We start from the raw sequence: 16750 nt of genomic DNA, 5'->3' as shown, positions 1-16750 counted from the left end.
CCAGTCGCGCGGGCAGCGTGTGGGCTGTCGCTGGCAGGCAGGCGGTCTCTAGCCGCCCAGTCGCGCGGTCAGTCGCCGGCGGGCGTTCTCCAGCCGCCCAGTCACGCGGGCAGCGGGTGGGCTGTCGCCGGCGGGCATGCGGTCTCCAGCCGCCCAGTTGCGAGGGCCTGGCCTCTAGTCCCCTGTTTTCTCCTGTTAGTCCTGGTTTCTCCTGCTAGACCAGATTTCTCCTGAGTGATGCCTCTCGGCAGTTCAAACTGTATTCTGGGCCTGCCATTTGTTGGGGGTGGAGGGTGGCTATTGGGAACCCCGGCACTCTATTGTTTTGATTTTTTCCGCTTGCCCCTCCCCCGGCACTGGCAAGACAGGTTTCGTTTTTGCCGCTGATGGGAGGGGGAGTTGAAGGTCAGGTGTCTCTAGCTTTCCCCGCGTCTTTATGCAGGCTTGCTCTGATAATCCCTCCCCCAGAAAGCCTAGGTGAGATTTTATGCGAGTTCCCTGCTGTATGGGAGATGAGCTGAGTAACACGCACCTGTTTTATTGTTGCAATCTGTCGGAGAGTGGCAGTGGTTACTTCAGCTCTCCAAGATGGTGGCCGCTGGTTTCCTTGGTGGAGTTTCCATTGTGGGGGATAGAACTGTACTGCTTCCTTCCCCGTCTGAAATCCCGAACTCAGCCTGGGATTCAGTGAGAGCTCAGCCGGCAGGATTCCACAGAACCCGCAGTAACGTTTCTCTCTGCTTGCTGGCCGCTTCTCGGCGGCGCCCCGCCGTCTGTAGCCGAGGGGTGGGCACACACCTGTTTTATTGTTGCAATCTGTCGGAGAGTGAAGGTACTCTTTTTTATCAGTTTTTAGAATCCTCAAAGTGATCAGAACTTAATGAGACTTTAAGTTTTAAAAATGGATTAGAAGCAAGTGAGCAAACATTTAAATGAGCAAGGAAAGAATTAATGAATGGTATTATTAAGTGGTTTATCCACATTTTCTTGATATTACAAGGCAAGACCAATTCTAGTACCAAGGTGTCTGAATCTCAGTATAGGATTTTTTCCATTGTACTGGCCTGTCAATACTCCACATGAAAGTTACTTTACACCTCTAACAAGTAGGAACTTTTAATACTATCTGAGCTCTATTAATTGGAAATTACTATCTCAAACCTGATATTTCAAAGGTATTTTTCCCAACACTACATTTATTTTAAAGGAAATCTGGAGATAGGCATTAAAAAGATATATAAGAGCATGGAGGAGTCATGAATAAAAATAATTGGACATTTTAAAAGCAAACAAACCAGAATTGATACATCTAAATGAGTACTATCCTTCCAAGTAGTACCCCTGGGAGAATAAACACATACTCCAATGATGGTACCATTGCTCAAAATGCTTTTGGAACTCTTCTATGGGAAATGAATTCTGAGTCAGATTGGAAAAGCCATATAAGAAATTCCATTTTATTAGTTTATATTCACATTTACTATAAAAACAAATCCCTTTAGACATACTGTCTTACAGAATGAAAGGCAGATTCCTAATTAGGCATACTTATTAAAAGCACACCATGAATTTCCTCTTAATAATAAAACATATGGTGAAAAATTAATGTATAGCTACTATAGGTGGTAGCAATAAGTACTACACAATCATTTCAAAGTTAGGAGTGGTTATTTCAGAAACAAGGTACATTATTTTAGCTGTTTAAAGTTTCATGGTACCTGTAAGCATCTCAGCTATGTGACAAGAGCACCAAAACACTAATTAGGGAGCCATGGGCCTTTATTTGGCCTTGTAGAAACTAAGTGGTTCTGCTGTGTTCTTCCAGTCTATGGAGAACAACTGTTTTGTGCTGCTGCATTTTAAAGATGAAAATACCTAAATGAAGCATCAAGAATTTTGATCTTAATTATACTTTCTGAAATGCACTTTAGTGACAACTATATTGGAGGATGAGTTGGCACTATATTCATTTATATATTTGATTTTGTGTTTCTTTAATCCATTATTTTCTTACATATTGTTTCAGGCACTTTGCTAAGCCTTAGACTATAAACATAAATAATTCTTAGAATTAAGTTGGCCAAGGGATATATAATATAGCTAAGTGGAAGAAATATTTTAAAATATCTTGAATAATCAAATATGTAAAGTCAACACCTGGGGCCAGGGTGTGGGAAGCAAAGGATGGTGGGGGTGGGGAATGGAGCATGATTAATTAAGGTTATGGAATTTCTTTCTTATGTAATGAAATGCTCTAAAATTGATTGGAGGTGATAGTTGTACAACTCTGAACAAACCTTGAAGTATTGGATTGGATATTTTTAATGAGTGAACTATCTGATATTTGAATTGCATCTCATTAAAGCTGATTTTTAAAGAATTTCAAACAGTGAAAGTTGGCATAAATAGTGTGAAAACACCCAATTGAAACATAAGCACTCAAGGGAGGTCAGAAAGAATGCATTTAAAACTAAGTTAGTGGACTATGACATACTTAATTACTGTGAGACCTTGATTCAATCATTTTCCTTCTCTGAGCCTGTTTCTCAGTTTATGGAATGAAAATTATAATATTTGGCCTATTTTATTTGTGGAGATAGCATGTGATACCTCTTTCTTGTGGTCAGCATGATGCCTAGAACATATTATATGGTTCACAAATGGTAGCTGTTGTTGTTCCTACTAGTATTTAATGGTACTGTTTTTGCCAACTTATGCTGAGATAAAAAATGGCCCATCAAACCTCAGTGACTCAAGACAGATGTGTTTCTCATACCATTACCAACAAATAAACTCTAATCAGTGTCTCAAAAGTCTAGGTTATGATCATTTTGCACTATTTACATCAATGAGTGCTTTGTTTCCATCCTGCCCAGAGTCCTGGGAAAGAAAGTATATAAGGGACATTTACTCTTACTTGTATTACAGAAGCATCACATTTCCATTAGTCAGAATTCAGTCACATGGTTCCCACCCAACTACATGGGAGACCAAGAAAAGTGTTCTCCCTGAATGGTCAGAAAGAGTCAATGCTGTGCTTAAAATAGTGTTTCTATATACATGGATATAATAACTATCTTACAACAGAAGCAACAAACAGTTGCTTTGTTATATGGTTTCAATTCACTATCTTTTCTGATTTTCCTTCACCATTGCATTGAGTAATAGTTACATCATCTTGTAGACAGCACTCAGCCAAAGTTTCAAAACTACATTTCCCTTGTGAATATCCTTTCTACCTCTGAGGTAACTTTGCCTAAAAATGAAATGATCTTGCTTTATAGGGAATCTCTAGGAATATCTTTGCAATCAGCAGCTCAGCCTGGATGCAAGAATCTTTTCAAACTGAAAATCCTCAGTTTGGTGATGCAGATGCCTAGAATGGACAGAGTACAGTGACATATGAGTTTATCCATTGGGCATTCTAACCAATGCTGCTAGGGGCTGAAAAACTGGATGCAGTGCAGATGATAGATTCATATGGTCTTCTTTGGGTTCCAATTAAGGCTCCCAATTCCAGAAAAAGTTCCACAAGATATTATTAGTATTTTTAACTAGAAATAATTAATATCAGGTTAGTTTGTCATAATGAGAAGGAATCACTGATATAGCAATGCTTCACTTGCTTTCTGCTATAGCAGTAGCTGATACCAGAGAAGAATAATTCACATAAAAATTAATTAGGACCATTTTCATTCAAAGAAACAATTTATCAAGAGCTCCCACCACAAAGTAAGAATTCTTCCAAGTTAGCAATCACTATAAAAAACTCTCTGCTTAAATGGAAGCTGAAACTCTCTTTGAATTTGACTGCACACAAATAAATCCATTTGAATATAACTGCAATATTTAAGAGGACTATCCCCATATTCTTTTACGTTATGAATCACCATTTTAAAATCACTAGTTGTTCACCACTATGTATAATACATGTATTATTTATATAAACTTACAATTTACTGAGTTCAATCATTCTCTCAGGTTTACCATTCTGTTAAGCTACCAATCAGCAAATGGCATCTGGATTTTAGTGTGATACTATCAGTGTATGTTGAAAGATGTATCAAACAGTATTATGAATGTTAAGTTATATAGCTCTTACCTCTGTTTCCCAAATAGTTCTTGATTCTGGTAACTTCTCAATCTCTACAGCAACTGTTCCAATTATCATCATCTTTTACCTAGGCAATAGTAACAACTATTAACACTGTTAACAGTGACTTAGGTTCACTCGGTCCCCTTCTACTCCATTATGACCAGAACATAAAAGAAATCTTGAGTATTGTTACTCCTCTTCTTAAACTCACCAATAGTCTTCCCTTGTTTTTAGAATATATCTAAATTTCCCATTATAACCTCAAAAAAAAACTGTTGAATCTGCTCTCTGATCTTCCCAACATTACATACTACTCAGACAAAACAACCAAGATCAAGTATATTTTGACAATAAAGGAGTATGATCAATTGCTTAACAAGCCTATATTAGAACACATCTATCCAAGTATGGGTTCTCTTCTCCTCCATCCCCCAAACAAGACTCTTGGAAAACTTCAAACTTATTCAATTTCTATTACTTTTTCCAAAAACCTTTCTGAAGCTAATTATCTAGCCACATAAAAAATAAGCTTTTTTGCTTTATAGTCCACTTTATTTTAGGTCCCAAAGTATTATTAATTAGCTGACCTGACAATTAAATTTATCAAAAACAAATGCCAAGTATATTTTAGCTGCTGAAAATAATGTAGTTCCCAGTTAACAATGACATATGATTGACATGGAGAATATTAAATATAATATAAGTTAATTTCTAAAAGGGATTCCAGAATGGTATATGTGCTGCCAACATTGGTAGCAGAAGTCTGAATTTCCAAGAGGACTACTTTTTGAAAATACCTCCCTTGACTCACTTTCTCATCTTTTGGTAACAATTCTATATTGTGACTGTTTTGCCAAGGCTTCTATGTTACCTTCAACTTTTCCACCCTGATGGAGAGAAATAAAAACAGGAAATCCTGTTTCTATGTTATTGCCAAAATTAGTGCCTATGTCATTCCTGTGGTGAAAAAATCATGTGCGAGGAGGACTTCAATGGCTTTCTAAAATATACTTTTCACATCACAGAGAAAAAAGGATTCCTGTTCACTAAATTCCAGCAATATGTTTCTCTAGTCTTAATGTAGGCGACCCTTATAAAGGCTCAGGCTGCTTATCAAAGACTCCCCTAGAGTATTATTAGGTAGATCATTCACAGCAGCTCTAATGTCAAGACAAGCAAGATGCTATGCAAACTTACCAATCTGTCTTTGACAGCTCCCAGACAGTCTGTACAGCATCCTCTGTGTGACTTCTGGGCTGTTAACAAGCTCTTATGCTACCTTCATCTACTTAGCTTTCAGCTCTGTTAGTTTCTCAGAGTCAGCAGTCACACACGTGCCTTGCCTGTTCATTATGTCACCTTTCCCAAAGTAAAGCATGGGCCCAGAAAAGTAAGACATGTTGGAAAGGTAGTGGTTAAAGGGTGACTTCCTTGATGACAAATATATCCTGCCATGTCAGAACAAGTAATTCTGATCTCTGAGGGAACATTTTCTGGTGTTTACACAACTGGGTTTATAAGTTCCCCTGAAAAACCAGGGCAGCAGTAGGTAGTCATAAAGCATTAATTTAATGCATTAGCTTAATGACTCACCAAAAAATAAATAAATAAAACAGTGAATGTTGCCTTGAAGAGAAACTGTAGTCTCCAGGAAGCAGCTAGGTAAAAAGATTTAAAAAATGTCAAAAATTAACTTTGATATTAAAGTAGGATAGAGAAGTAAAAAAAAAGTAATCTAGGTAGTTTAAACAACAGAAATTAATTTTCTCACAGTTATAGAGGCTGGAGGTCCAAGGATACCATCAAGTTCTTGGGTTCTGGTGAAGCCTCTCTTCCTTGCTTATAGATGGCTGCCCTTTCCCTGTGTCATTACATAGCCTTCCTATGGTCCATCGGGTGGGAGGTGACAGAGGTGTCTTTGTTTCTTCTATAAGGAAGTCATAAGGGTGGATCCATAATTACCTTGATAAAGGCCCTATCTCCAAATATAGTCATATTCAGGGTTAGGGCTTCAACATTTTGTTGGGGGAGGTGGGACACAAATCAGTTCATAGCAGTGTCTGATAATTTCCTGGATAAGATAGGCTAGGTTGTTGTTTTTGAACATCAAATTTACTAAGTTGTATCATCTCAGTGAGAACCACCTTATTGACTTCAATTATTCATGTAACAGATGAGGAAGACACAGATAAGAAGAAAGAGGAAGTAGAAAATTCTTGTGCTGGAATATGGGAGTCTACTCCCACCCAAGAGGATTCTAATTTTATCTCATTAGATATTGGTATTCCACATTACATTAGTTCAAACAAAAGGTCATATTACCTGAAAAATAGTTTTAAATCAATAGGACTCTTTTAGGAGTTAGCAAAATTCATCTGTGTTGCCATCTGTCTTTATAATTAAAATTTTATTCACAAAAAGCCATGCCCATTAGTTTATGCATCTATTACAACTTTGTCTACAAGGGCAGAATTAGGTAATTGTGACAACAATCATATATGACCCACAAGCCTAAAATATTTATTCTCAATAGAGAAAATCTACTGACCTGGAATTCAGATGATCTGCTTTAGAAATTTATATGATTTGCTACTTCATTAACTAAGGCCTCATTTTTCAGGTCCCTGAAGTGTCCCCTTAACCCCATAGACTCTAACAAATGCTGCTGTAAAGTGCCTCAATATTTACTGCAGCGTATTCTCACTTACCTTATTCCCTTAATGCATTATACTGTAAATGTCCATTTATTTACCTGCTTTTTATAAAAGAGTGGCTTGCATGCGGTGATAATGCCAGTTTTATTCTATGTAATTTCCCTGGTAAGTAGTGCAGTACCTGCTATATAATAAATGCTTAAGTATTTGTTGAATTCATGAATGGGAAGAACACTGAAAATCCAATGCAACAAATATTTTTAAAGTATTGATTATATTCCAGACACTTTTGGATAGCAGTTCAACATATATCAAATTCCTGTTGATTCGTATGTAGAGTCCTATAACTCGGACCTTTATTTGATACTTGTAACCATTTGTGATCTCTTTTTCTTTGAAAGCTCTAGCACTAGACTCATTTGGATCCCTTTCTATATTGTTCTTGTTTGTTTTAGGAATTATGGTATCATAGAACTACTGGCTTTCTGGGTATCAATTGATTCTGTATGTGTCAAGATCTCTTCCTCCTTGAGTTTTGTTTTTGTTTTGTTTCATTTCTCAATTTCTTCTCTTTGCCTGGAATTCTCTTACTCCTTCCAACTCTCAGGGTCAACTCCTACATAAACTAATATTGGTCATATTAATCACTAACTTCAGCTCATTATTGCTTATTATTTTTTGTTTAAGGTTTTATTGGTTTAATTGAAAATAGGGTTTAAGTGAAATGGCATGATAAGTATTAGCTTTCCCATACTAAGTTCATTAAGGGAACTCAACAATCTAGTTTGAGAATCCAGTAGATTGCTATGGGGAAGGAGAAGAAAATTCAGGTGTTCATTCTTATGTACTCTTATTTTTAAAATTTATGATATTGTTGTAGAGATGGCTCGAGGAAGAATTCTTCCTCAACAAGTTTATCTTCTAAGAAAAGAGAAAAGATATATACACAGATAATGAAATCATGTGCTCTGATTAGAAGAGGAGATGTGATACTCTACAAAGTATGTGGGCTCTGGAATCAGCATGCCTGGCTTCAAATCCTGAATGCTGACACTTTTTGTGAAGTTGTCCACTGGTATCTAGTGCTTACTTCAGTGTTTTCAAATGTAAAATGAGAAAAGTAGTAAGTGCATCCTAAAGTCACAAATGATATTAGTAGAATACTTGACATGGTAAGAACGATATTAATATTTTAAAGAATTATCATTGACTATATTGATTTTTAAATGTGTTCTAAATGCCCAGCTGTAGAAAAAAATAGGTAATGGGGCTCCAGAAAGACATGTAGGGTGGAGATAAAATTTATATATATATATATATAAATAAAAATTATTTTTATTTATATAAATATAAGATAAATTATATATATATATATATATATATATATATATATATATATATATCAGCAATAAGAATAAGTAGAGATGGTTGAAAGGATGTGTCTAAGGACATGTTACTTCAAAGCTCCATAATCTCTACTTAAGAGATCTGACACAAAAATGCAAATATGCACAATTTATTTTTCATATACAAATGGGTGGATCACAGAGAAAATATCCTCTGCATAGGTAAGAAATTTGAAGTTCTCCCCCATTACTTACCATGCATAAATAAAAGTACAATAAACTAAGACTCCCTTAATTGCACACAAACTGAAGTGTCTTTATGAAAAGAAATTGAAATGGGGTTAGAAATGAATCAGAACCATTTGCCTTATTCTCTTTTATTCCTGAGTCAAAATGTTACAATACTATTCAAGTTCCGCCTTTTACTACCTCAGATTAGAGACAAATCACAACTCTCTTTGTAGCTATACAGGACACTTTCCCAATATCTAGTTGACAAATGGTGATGAAAATCTAAATGCATGTGTTCTTTTAACTCATAATTCCTGTTGTATACCAACAGAATGACTAGAAATATACTAAGTTGTAAAGAACATATTTATCAATCTAGTATTCATTATATAAAAATATAATATAAATATCTAATATCTTTGAAATGATAGAAATTAAGAATTAAAAATAGATTACCATATATTTATTAAAATTATGTTTTTAAATATTTTATGAACATGAAAATAATTTTTAAAATAAATGTATAATATTAAACACTACTGAACATAAAGGTTTAAAAAAACTAGAGTCATCAAAACAGTACAAAGACAACTGTTTTCTTTAAAATTGGCATTTGTATATAATTATGTATACACACATACATATACACATATATAATACAAGTGAGAATTCACAAATATCAAAAGTATTTAACTGTACACAGTAAAATCTTTCTAAATTTTAATTTTCTCCTCTTTATCTTGCCACCATAGAGAATATTTCTTTTATATTCTGAATATAAAGAAAATACTTCATATAAAAATCACGGCCATCTTGAAGATGCTACTAAATAAGGACAAGCTATACTAAGTAACTGAAAAATGTTACTGCTTTGATTAGACATTTGAGTTAAATAGCTCCCTTCCAGACTTTCCTAATAGTCCTTGATTTCCTAGTAGAAAGTTATATTTGTAAACTAATTTGTCCAGATGGTTACTTCTCTGATTTACAAAGCAATCCCTAGAGGAGAAGCCCAGAGGGGAAACTGTCCTCCTAATCCAGATTGTTGGCAACATCACTGCCGATTATAGTCTTCATATCTTCTGATGAAATTATAGTATTTGACAGGCAAATAAGATATCTGAAATTCAAGTGTTTATCAAATTGTAGTTAATTGCATAGAAATCCATAGATATGCAGATTACAGTGATATACCAAGCTTGTGTCAATATTAGGAAAAATAAAATATCACAAATGTTAAATAACTAAATAATTAAATATGATAGTATAATTTAAATACTTAGCACTGATCCTCTTACATAGCAGGCACCAGATAAACATTACTTTTCTTGACACTCTACCTCTTGTCTTTACCTCTCACATGTGACATGAACATGATATTTCATTAGGAAAAATGAAATATCACAAGTATTAAGTAAATCAAATACCTCAATAATTAAATATGATAGTGAATTTTAAATATCTAACCCTTATCCTGTCTTATAGCAGGAACCAGAGAAACATAAGTTTTCTTGCCATTCTATCTCCTGATGTTTGTATATGACAAGAGGATCAGAGTTCCTCCCATTTGACATAAATAAAAAACTGAAGTTTTTTTTTTTTAATGTAAAACATTGTGCCTATGGTTAAGGTTACTATAGTATACACTTAACAATTTTGTTGAGATAGAAAGTATCATATTAAGTGTTCATACCACAGTGAAACAATCAAAACACCAGAAAACTAAAACAGAAACAACAACAAAAAAAGGAAATAATATTAAAAAATGTTGAAGATAGATTTATTTTCTAAAACATAAGGTTCCACAAAAACAAGAAAATCAGAAATTGGCTTTTTTATTTCCATCATGTCAAATTTCAAGGAACATTTCTTTGTTATTGAGTTGAATTCATGAGAACCCATCTTTAGAGGAAAACATAAAGCATAAACCTTTAGTTCATAGCTATGCTTAAAGAATACCAACAGAAATGGGTAGGCCCACTTATCTCACCTCATGTACATTTTGGATGGGCAGTGTCCTATGGTGAGAGTATTACATGCAGAAGTGATAGATTTTGTACCAAAATAATTTCCAGATGGATGAAGGAGGTAAATTTAAAATCTAAAAGCCATGTATAAAAACACTGAATTAGTTTCAATATTAAATTATAGCAGAATTAAAATGTTTTCTTATTTTGACTCTTTCTATTTAGGCAAATTGTTAATGCCCTACCTGAGGAGCAGATGGCAAAGACTTTCTCCCATTCTATATGTTCTGTCTTCATGCTTTTGATTGTTTCCTTTGCTGTGAAGAAGCTTTTTAATTGGATGCCATCCCATTTATTGGTTTTTGGTTTTACTTCTTGTACTTTGGGAGTCTTGTTAAGGAAGTCAGTTCCTGGGTTGAGATTGTGGCTCAGTGGTAGAACACTTTCCTAGCATGTGTGAGGCACTAGATTCGATGCTCAGTGCCACACAGAAAAATAAATAAATAAAGTTATTTGGTCCGACTAAAAATTTTTTAAAAAACAAAAAAAAAGAAAGTCAGTTCCTGAGCTGACATGTTGGAGTATTTGCCCTACATTTTTTCTAGCAGGTGCAGAGTTTTGGGTCTAATTCCTAGGTCTTTGATCAACTTGGTGTTGACTTTCGTGCGTGGTGACAAATAGAGGTCAAGTTTCCTTCTTCTACATATAGATTTCCAGTTTTCCCAGCACCATTTTTTGAACATGCTTTTGGTACCTTTGTCTACTATGAGACAACTGTATCTATGTGTTTGACTCTGTGTCTTCTATTCCCTTGGTCTCCATGTCTGTTTTGGTGCCATGCCATACCATGCTATTGTTATTACTGTAGCTCTGTACTGTATTCTGAGGTCTTGTTCTGTGCTTCCTCCAGGATCACTCTTTTTGCTAAGGATTGCTTTGTCTATTACAAATCTATTATTTTTCCAAATGAATTTTAAAGTTTCTTTTTTGAGTTCTGTGAAGAATGTCATTGGTAATTTGATGGAGATTGCATTGAATGTGTAAAATTCTGTTGGTAGTATGGCCATTTATTTATTTTTAATTTTTTTCCTTTTATTTATGCATGACAATGGAGTATATTTTGACATATTCATACAAACATGAAGTATATCTTTCTAAGTAGGATCCCAGTCTCATGGTTGTACATGATGTAGAGATTCTCTGTAGTGCATTAATATTATGACATAGGAAAGTTAAGTCAGATCTATTCCACTGTCTTTCCTACTCCTGTACCCCCTCCCTTCCCCTCATTTCCCTTTATCTAATCCACTGAACTTCTATTCTTCTCCTCCCCCTTCCTGTTAGTGTTAGCATCCACAGATCAGAGACAACATTAAACCTTTGGGTTTTGTGGATTGGCTTATTTTACTTAGCAAAATAGTCCCACGTTCCATCCATTTATCAACAAAAGTCACAAAGTCACTCTTTTCTATGGACGAATAATATTCCATAGTGTATATATACCACAATTTCTTTACCCATTCATCTGTTGAAAGACACTTTCAGGTTGGCTCCATAGCTGATCTATTGTAAATTAAGATGCTATAAACATTATGTGGCCATGTCATTGTAGTATGCTGATTTTACGTTCTTTGGGTATATACCAAGGAGTGGGATAACTGGGTCAAGTGGTGGTTCCATTTCAAGTTTTTTGAGGAATATCCATACTGCTTTTCAGAGTGCTTCAGAGCACCAGTTTGCAGTCCCACCAGCAATATAAGAGTGTACTCTTTTCCCCATATACTTGCCAACATTTATTGTTACCTGTATTCTTGATCGTTGCCATTCTGACTAGAGTGAGATGAAATCTCAGTATAGTATTAATTTGCATTTCTCTAATTGCTACAGATGATGAACTTTTTTTCAAATATTTATTGACCATTCATCTTTCTTCTCCTATGAAGTTCTTGTTCAGTTTTTTGTCCATTATTGTTTGGGTTATTGTTATTATCCTGGAAATTAATATTCTATCTGAGGTACAGGTGGCAAAGATTTTCTCCAATTCTGTAGCCTCCCCCTTCATGGTCTTAATGTTTCCTTTGTGGCTGGGGATGTGGCTCAAGTGGTAGCGCACTTGCCTGGCATGCACGGGGCACTGGGTTCGATCCTTAGCACCACATACAAATAAAATAAAGATGTTGTGTCCACCGAAAACTGAAAAATAAATATTTTTTAAAAATGTTTCCTTTGCTGTGAAGAGGCTTTTTAGTTTGATACTATCCCATTTATTTGATTTTACTTCTTGTGCTTTGGTTGTCTTGTTGAGAAAGTCATTTCCTAAGATGACAAGGTGAAATGTTGGGTCTAGGAATAGTTTGAACTTTTCTTTTCATATTTGTATCCCCTTAATTTCTTTCTTTTGCCTAATTTCTCTAGCTAGAGTTTGAAAGATTGTTTTGAATAGAAGTAGTGAAAGTTGACATCCCTGTTTTGTTCTAGTTTTTAGAAAGAATGCTTTCAGTTTTTCTCCATTTAGAATGATGTTGGCCTTCAGTTTTAAGATATATGTTTTACAATGTTGAAGTATGATCCTACTATCCCTAGTTTTTCTACTGTTTTGAACATGAATGGATGCCTTTTATGTCAAATGCTTTTTCTTCATCTATTGAAATTATCATGAGATTCTTGTCTATAATGTGTGGCATGATGGCACATGCCTATAGTCCCAGAAGCTCAGGAGGCTGAGGCAGAAGGATCCAGAGTTCAAAGCCAATTTCAGCAAAAGTAAGGCACTAAGCAACTCAGTGAGACTCTGTCTCTAAATAAAATACAAATAGGGCTGGGGATGTGGCTCAGGGGTTCAGTGCCCCTGAGTTTAGTCCCTGGTACCCCCCCAAAAAAAACCCATTATCTATAATATTATATGTTGGTAGTCTGTTCCTAATTGTCTTTCTTTCTTTTTTTTTTCCTTGATGTATGTATTGTGCACAAGATCAGTGGTGAGAGGCTATCAAGTCCTGCTTCTTTACTCAAGTTGTCTGTTCTCAGCTTCCCTTCTGGGCTGTATGAAGTGGTGCCAGTTGGGGGTGTTGTCTACACCATTCATAATGAGGGGTCACTGTAGAGTTCATGAGTTGCTGGAATTACAGTTGGGGAAGATGCTGAAAAGAGTGGTTTTAGTCAAGATGGCAGAGTAGAGGTTTCTTTCCAAACTGCTCTGTGGCATGATACCAGGAAAGTGGACATAAAGTTTCTCTCTGAGGTGGGTGAAAAGAGAAACCTTACTGGGATTTAATATCTCACTCTCAGTATACCCTAGGGACTCAGAAGTTTAGATAGAATAAAATTTAAGAAATAAAAGAAATACTGCCAGCACCTGCAGCCACCTGTGCAAATCCACCACAGGCAAATTGTACAGGGGGATTAAAAAAAACTCACATTTCAGGTGGCACTGCGGTATGTTTTGAAACAGAGAAATCAGTAACCAAGGATATTGCTAAACTGATCTGGTGGGTGAGCTACACTATATTCTCGTGTGGGAAACATGCTGCATGTTTCCTGGTAGCCCACAGAGCACCAAGACATCTCCATTATTTCCTGCTGCCCAATGTGGCGGACAGGTGTGGGTCCAAACCAGAGCACCCAGACCTGTGTAATTCCAGCTGGGACTGAAAAACCTGAGGTCTGCCACCCAGAGTGTGAGTACAAAACCAGGTGAAATTCAGCTGTGGAAAGCATTGTATCCAGGGGAATTAAGGACACTCAGACCCAAGAGATTCCTCTTACCCATTGAGTCCCCCAGTTAGCAGGAACAGCTGGGGGCTACAGGGTATTTGATCAGGTGGATGCCGGGTGAGGGTACGGATAAAAGTGTACTTTGGGAATGAGCCCAGGAGGCCAAGAAATAGGAGAACTGTGGGCAGTGGAGAAAGTGAAGAACTGGTTCCTCTGCCGCATGAGTAGACTGGAGGGGAGACTACAGGAGTACAGACTACTGGTGCAAAGCAGCCAGGCTTTGGAGGTGTGCTGATTTAAATGTTTCAGACCAAATGTCACTCAACAAAGTACTGGAGGGGTCTAGCTAGACTCAAACCCCGCCTCTAAGAATTCTGCCACTGAGAACTCCTCACACGGAACTCTACAGCAACCCCTTGCTATGAGTATGGTATACTACCATTTTAATAGTATTGATTCTTCCTATCCAAACACATGGTAGGTCTTTCCATTTTGTAAACTCTTGAATTTCTTTCTTCAATGTTTTATAGATTTTACTGTTGAGGTCCTTGACATCTTTCATTAGGTTAATTCCAAAGTTTGCTTGTTGTTTGTTACTAGGTATTGAACTGAGGAGTATTTAGGGACTGAGCAATATTCCAAGTCTTTTCTTAATTTTTTTTAAAAAAATTTTGATACAGGGTCTCACTGAGTTGCTTAGAGCCTATCTAAGTGGCTGAGGTGGCTTTGAACTTGAGATCTTCCTGCCTCACCTTCCCAAACTATTGGGATTACAGGTGTGTGCCACAGCACCTGTCTTTTTATTTTATTTTATTTTTTAGGTTATTGTGAGTGGAATAGTTTTCCTAAATTATTTTTCAGCAGGTTATTTATTGAAGTATACATCCAAAAGTGGGATGTCTAGATCAGATGTAATTCTATTTTAGTTTATTGGGGAACCTCCATACTGTTTTCCATTAAATCTGTAATAATTTATGCTCCCATGACCTGTGTACAAGGCTTTACTTTTCTCTACACCCTTTTCAACCCTTATTATCTTTTGTCTTTTTGGTAATACTAATTCTAGCAGGATGAGCATAATAGTTACGTCAAATGATTATCATAACTATTAAATGACAATATATGCAAAACACTTGAGATAGTACTTGGCAAATCTCTGAGTACTACACATATTCAACAACACAGTTTTATTTATATTATAAAAAATTAATGCTATGAATGTTTCTTTGATTTATATTTCTGTTGGCTCATATTGGCATTCATATTTGGTGGTCTCACTGGTTATTTTTAAAAGATGATACAACTGCTGTTTCAACTTCATTGTCAAAAATAGACACTATAGAGATATGTAACTGAAAATTTTCAGATGCTTATATTACTGTGATTCAAATTTGTTTTGATTTGTGGTTTTTTTCCTCATTGTTCATTTTGGTGAGATATTATCCCTTTATGTATTCTATAATTCATGGAGATGTTCCATGTATGCTAATATATAAGCTTTTAAAAAACAGTCTATTGCTAAACTCTGCCAATACTATTTGAAATTATATACTGTTTAAAATGGGTTTTTTTTTAGTTTTTATCAGATACTATCCAGAATAGTGTTTGGCATTTATACCTAACTTTTAAAATATTTATATCAATCTGCATTTTTCTCATTTGTTGGAGTCCACAACTACCCTTTTAAACCATTTCCATTTTTGAGTTCTGAATTTTATTTAACCTTTTGGTCAGGCGCAGCACATTTCCATATTTTTATTTGATTTTTCTCTTTCTCCAAAGTGACTGATGTGATTTTTGAACACTAATACATATGAACATGGCATGGTATTCTTTTTCCCTTGGTCATGAAATACAACTCATTTGTGTTTTAAATTCTTGAATCACAATGATTTTCCCACTATAAAAAAATATGCCTAGTTGCTTCTAGTATTGTTGATGTGGGGTATGAGGATAACTTGACTTATGCCCAATTGTAGACAACTTATTTTATTTTTTCCTCAAGCATTTTGGTTTCAAGTTTTTGTCAAGATTTGTTTAGCTGTGGATTTTTTTGTATTGATTTTTCTAGAAACTTGATTAAATATTTCTATATGTGGGCCATGTTTTTGTTGCTTTATGTACTTTCAGAAAATTTTGTTTAGATTACATTTATTTTATTTACTGCCTGATTATTAATTTTCTCTCATGTCACAATCTTTATTTAATTCAAAAGTCTTTTATATAATGTATCTGTCTTCCATTCTGTGTGTATTATCTTCTTTTTTATGTGTGCATCTATTTTTATTTGTTCTTTTTAGTTATACATGATTGTTGAGTATATTTTGACATATTTGTACAAACATGGGGTTCTTCTTATTCTAATTAGGATCCTAGTCTTGTGGTATTACCTTCTTTATCATTTTTTGTCTCCATTCTTCTGCATTCAGGTTTGTAAAAATCCTGTTTTATATGATTGCTTTGTTTAAATGATGAATTCATTTCATTCTTTGTTGCCTCAAAAAACATTTCCTGTACAATACAGTGAATGTGGCCTGATAATTCAGACTGATCAGTCATTTATGGAAGGAAAAAGTCTCTTTCTATCTTTTATTAAGTAAATTAAGCAGACTATTTCATGAGGTAAAACTTGGTTAAGTTTTATTGTTTTTGTTCAAACTATGAGTCTATTTGCTTTGTACTGGTGAAAATTCCTGTAAAATGTGATCATCCTTTGCCCATTAATATTATGCTTTCACTTTG

This window comes from Spermophilus citellus (assembly GCF_964194105.1).
Source record: "Spermophilus citellus genome assembly, chromosome: X".
Classification (NCBI taxonomy): Eukaryota; Metazoa; Chordata; class Mammalia; order Rodentia; family Sciuridae; genus Spermophilus; species Spermophilus citellus.
Note: the sequence above shows the minus strand (reverse complement) of the source record.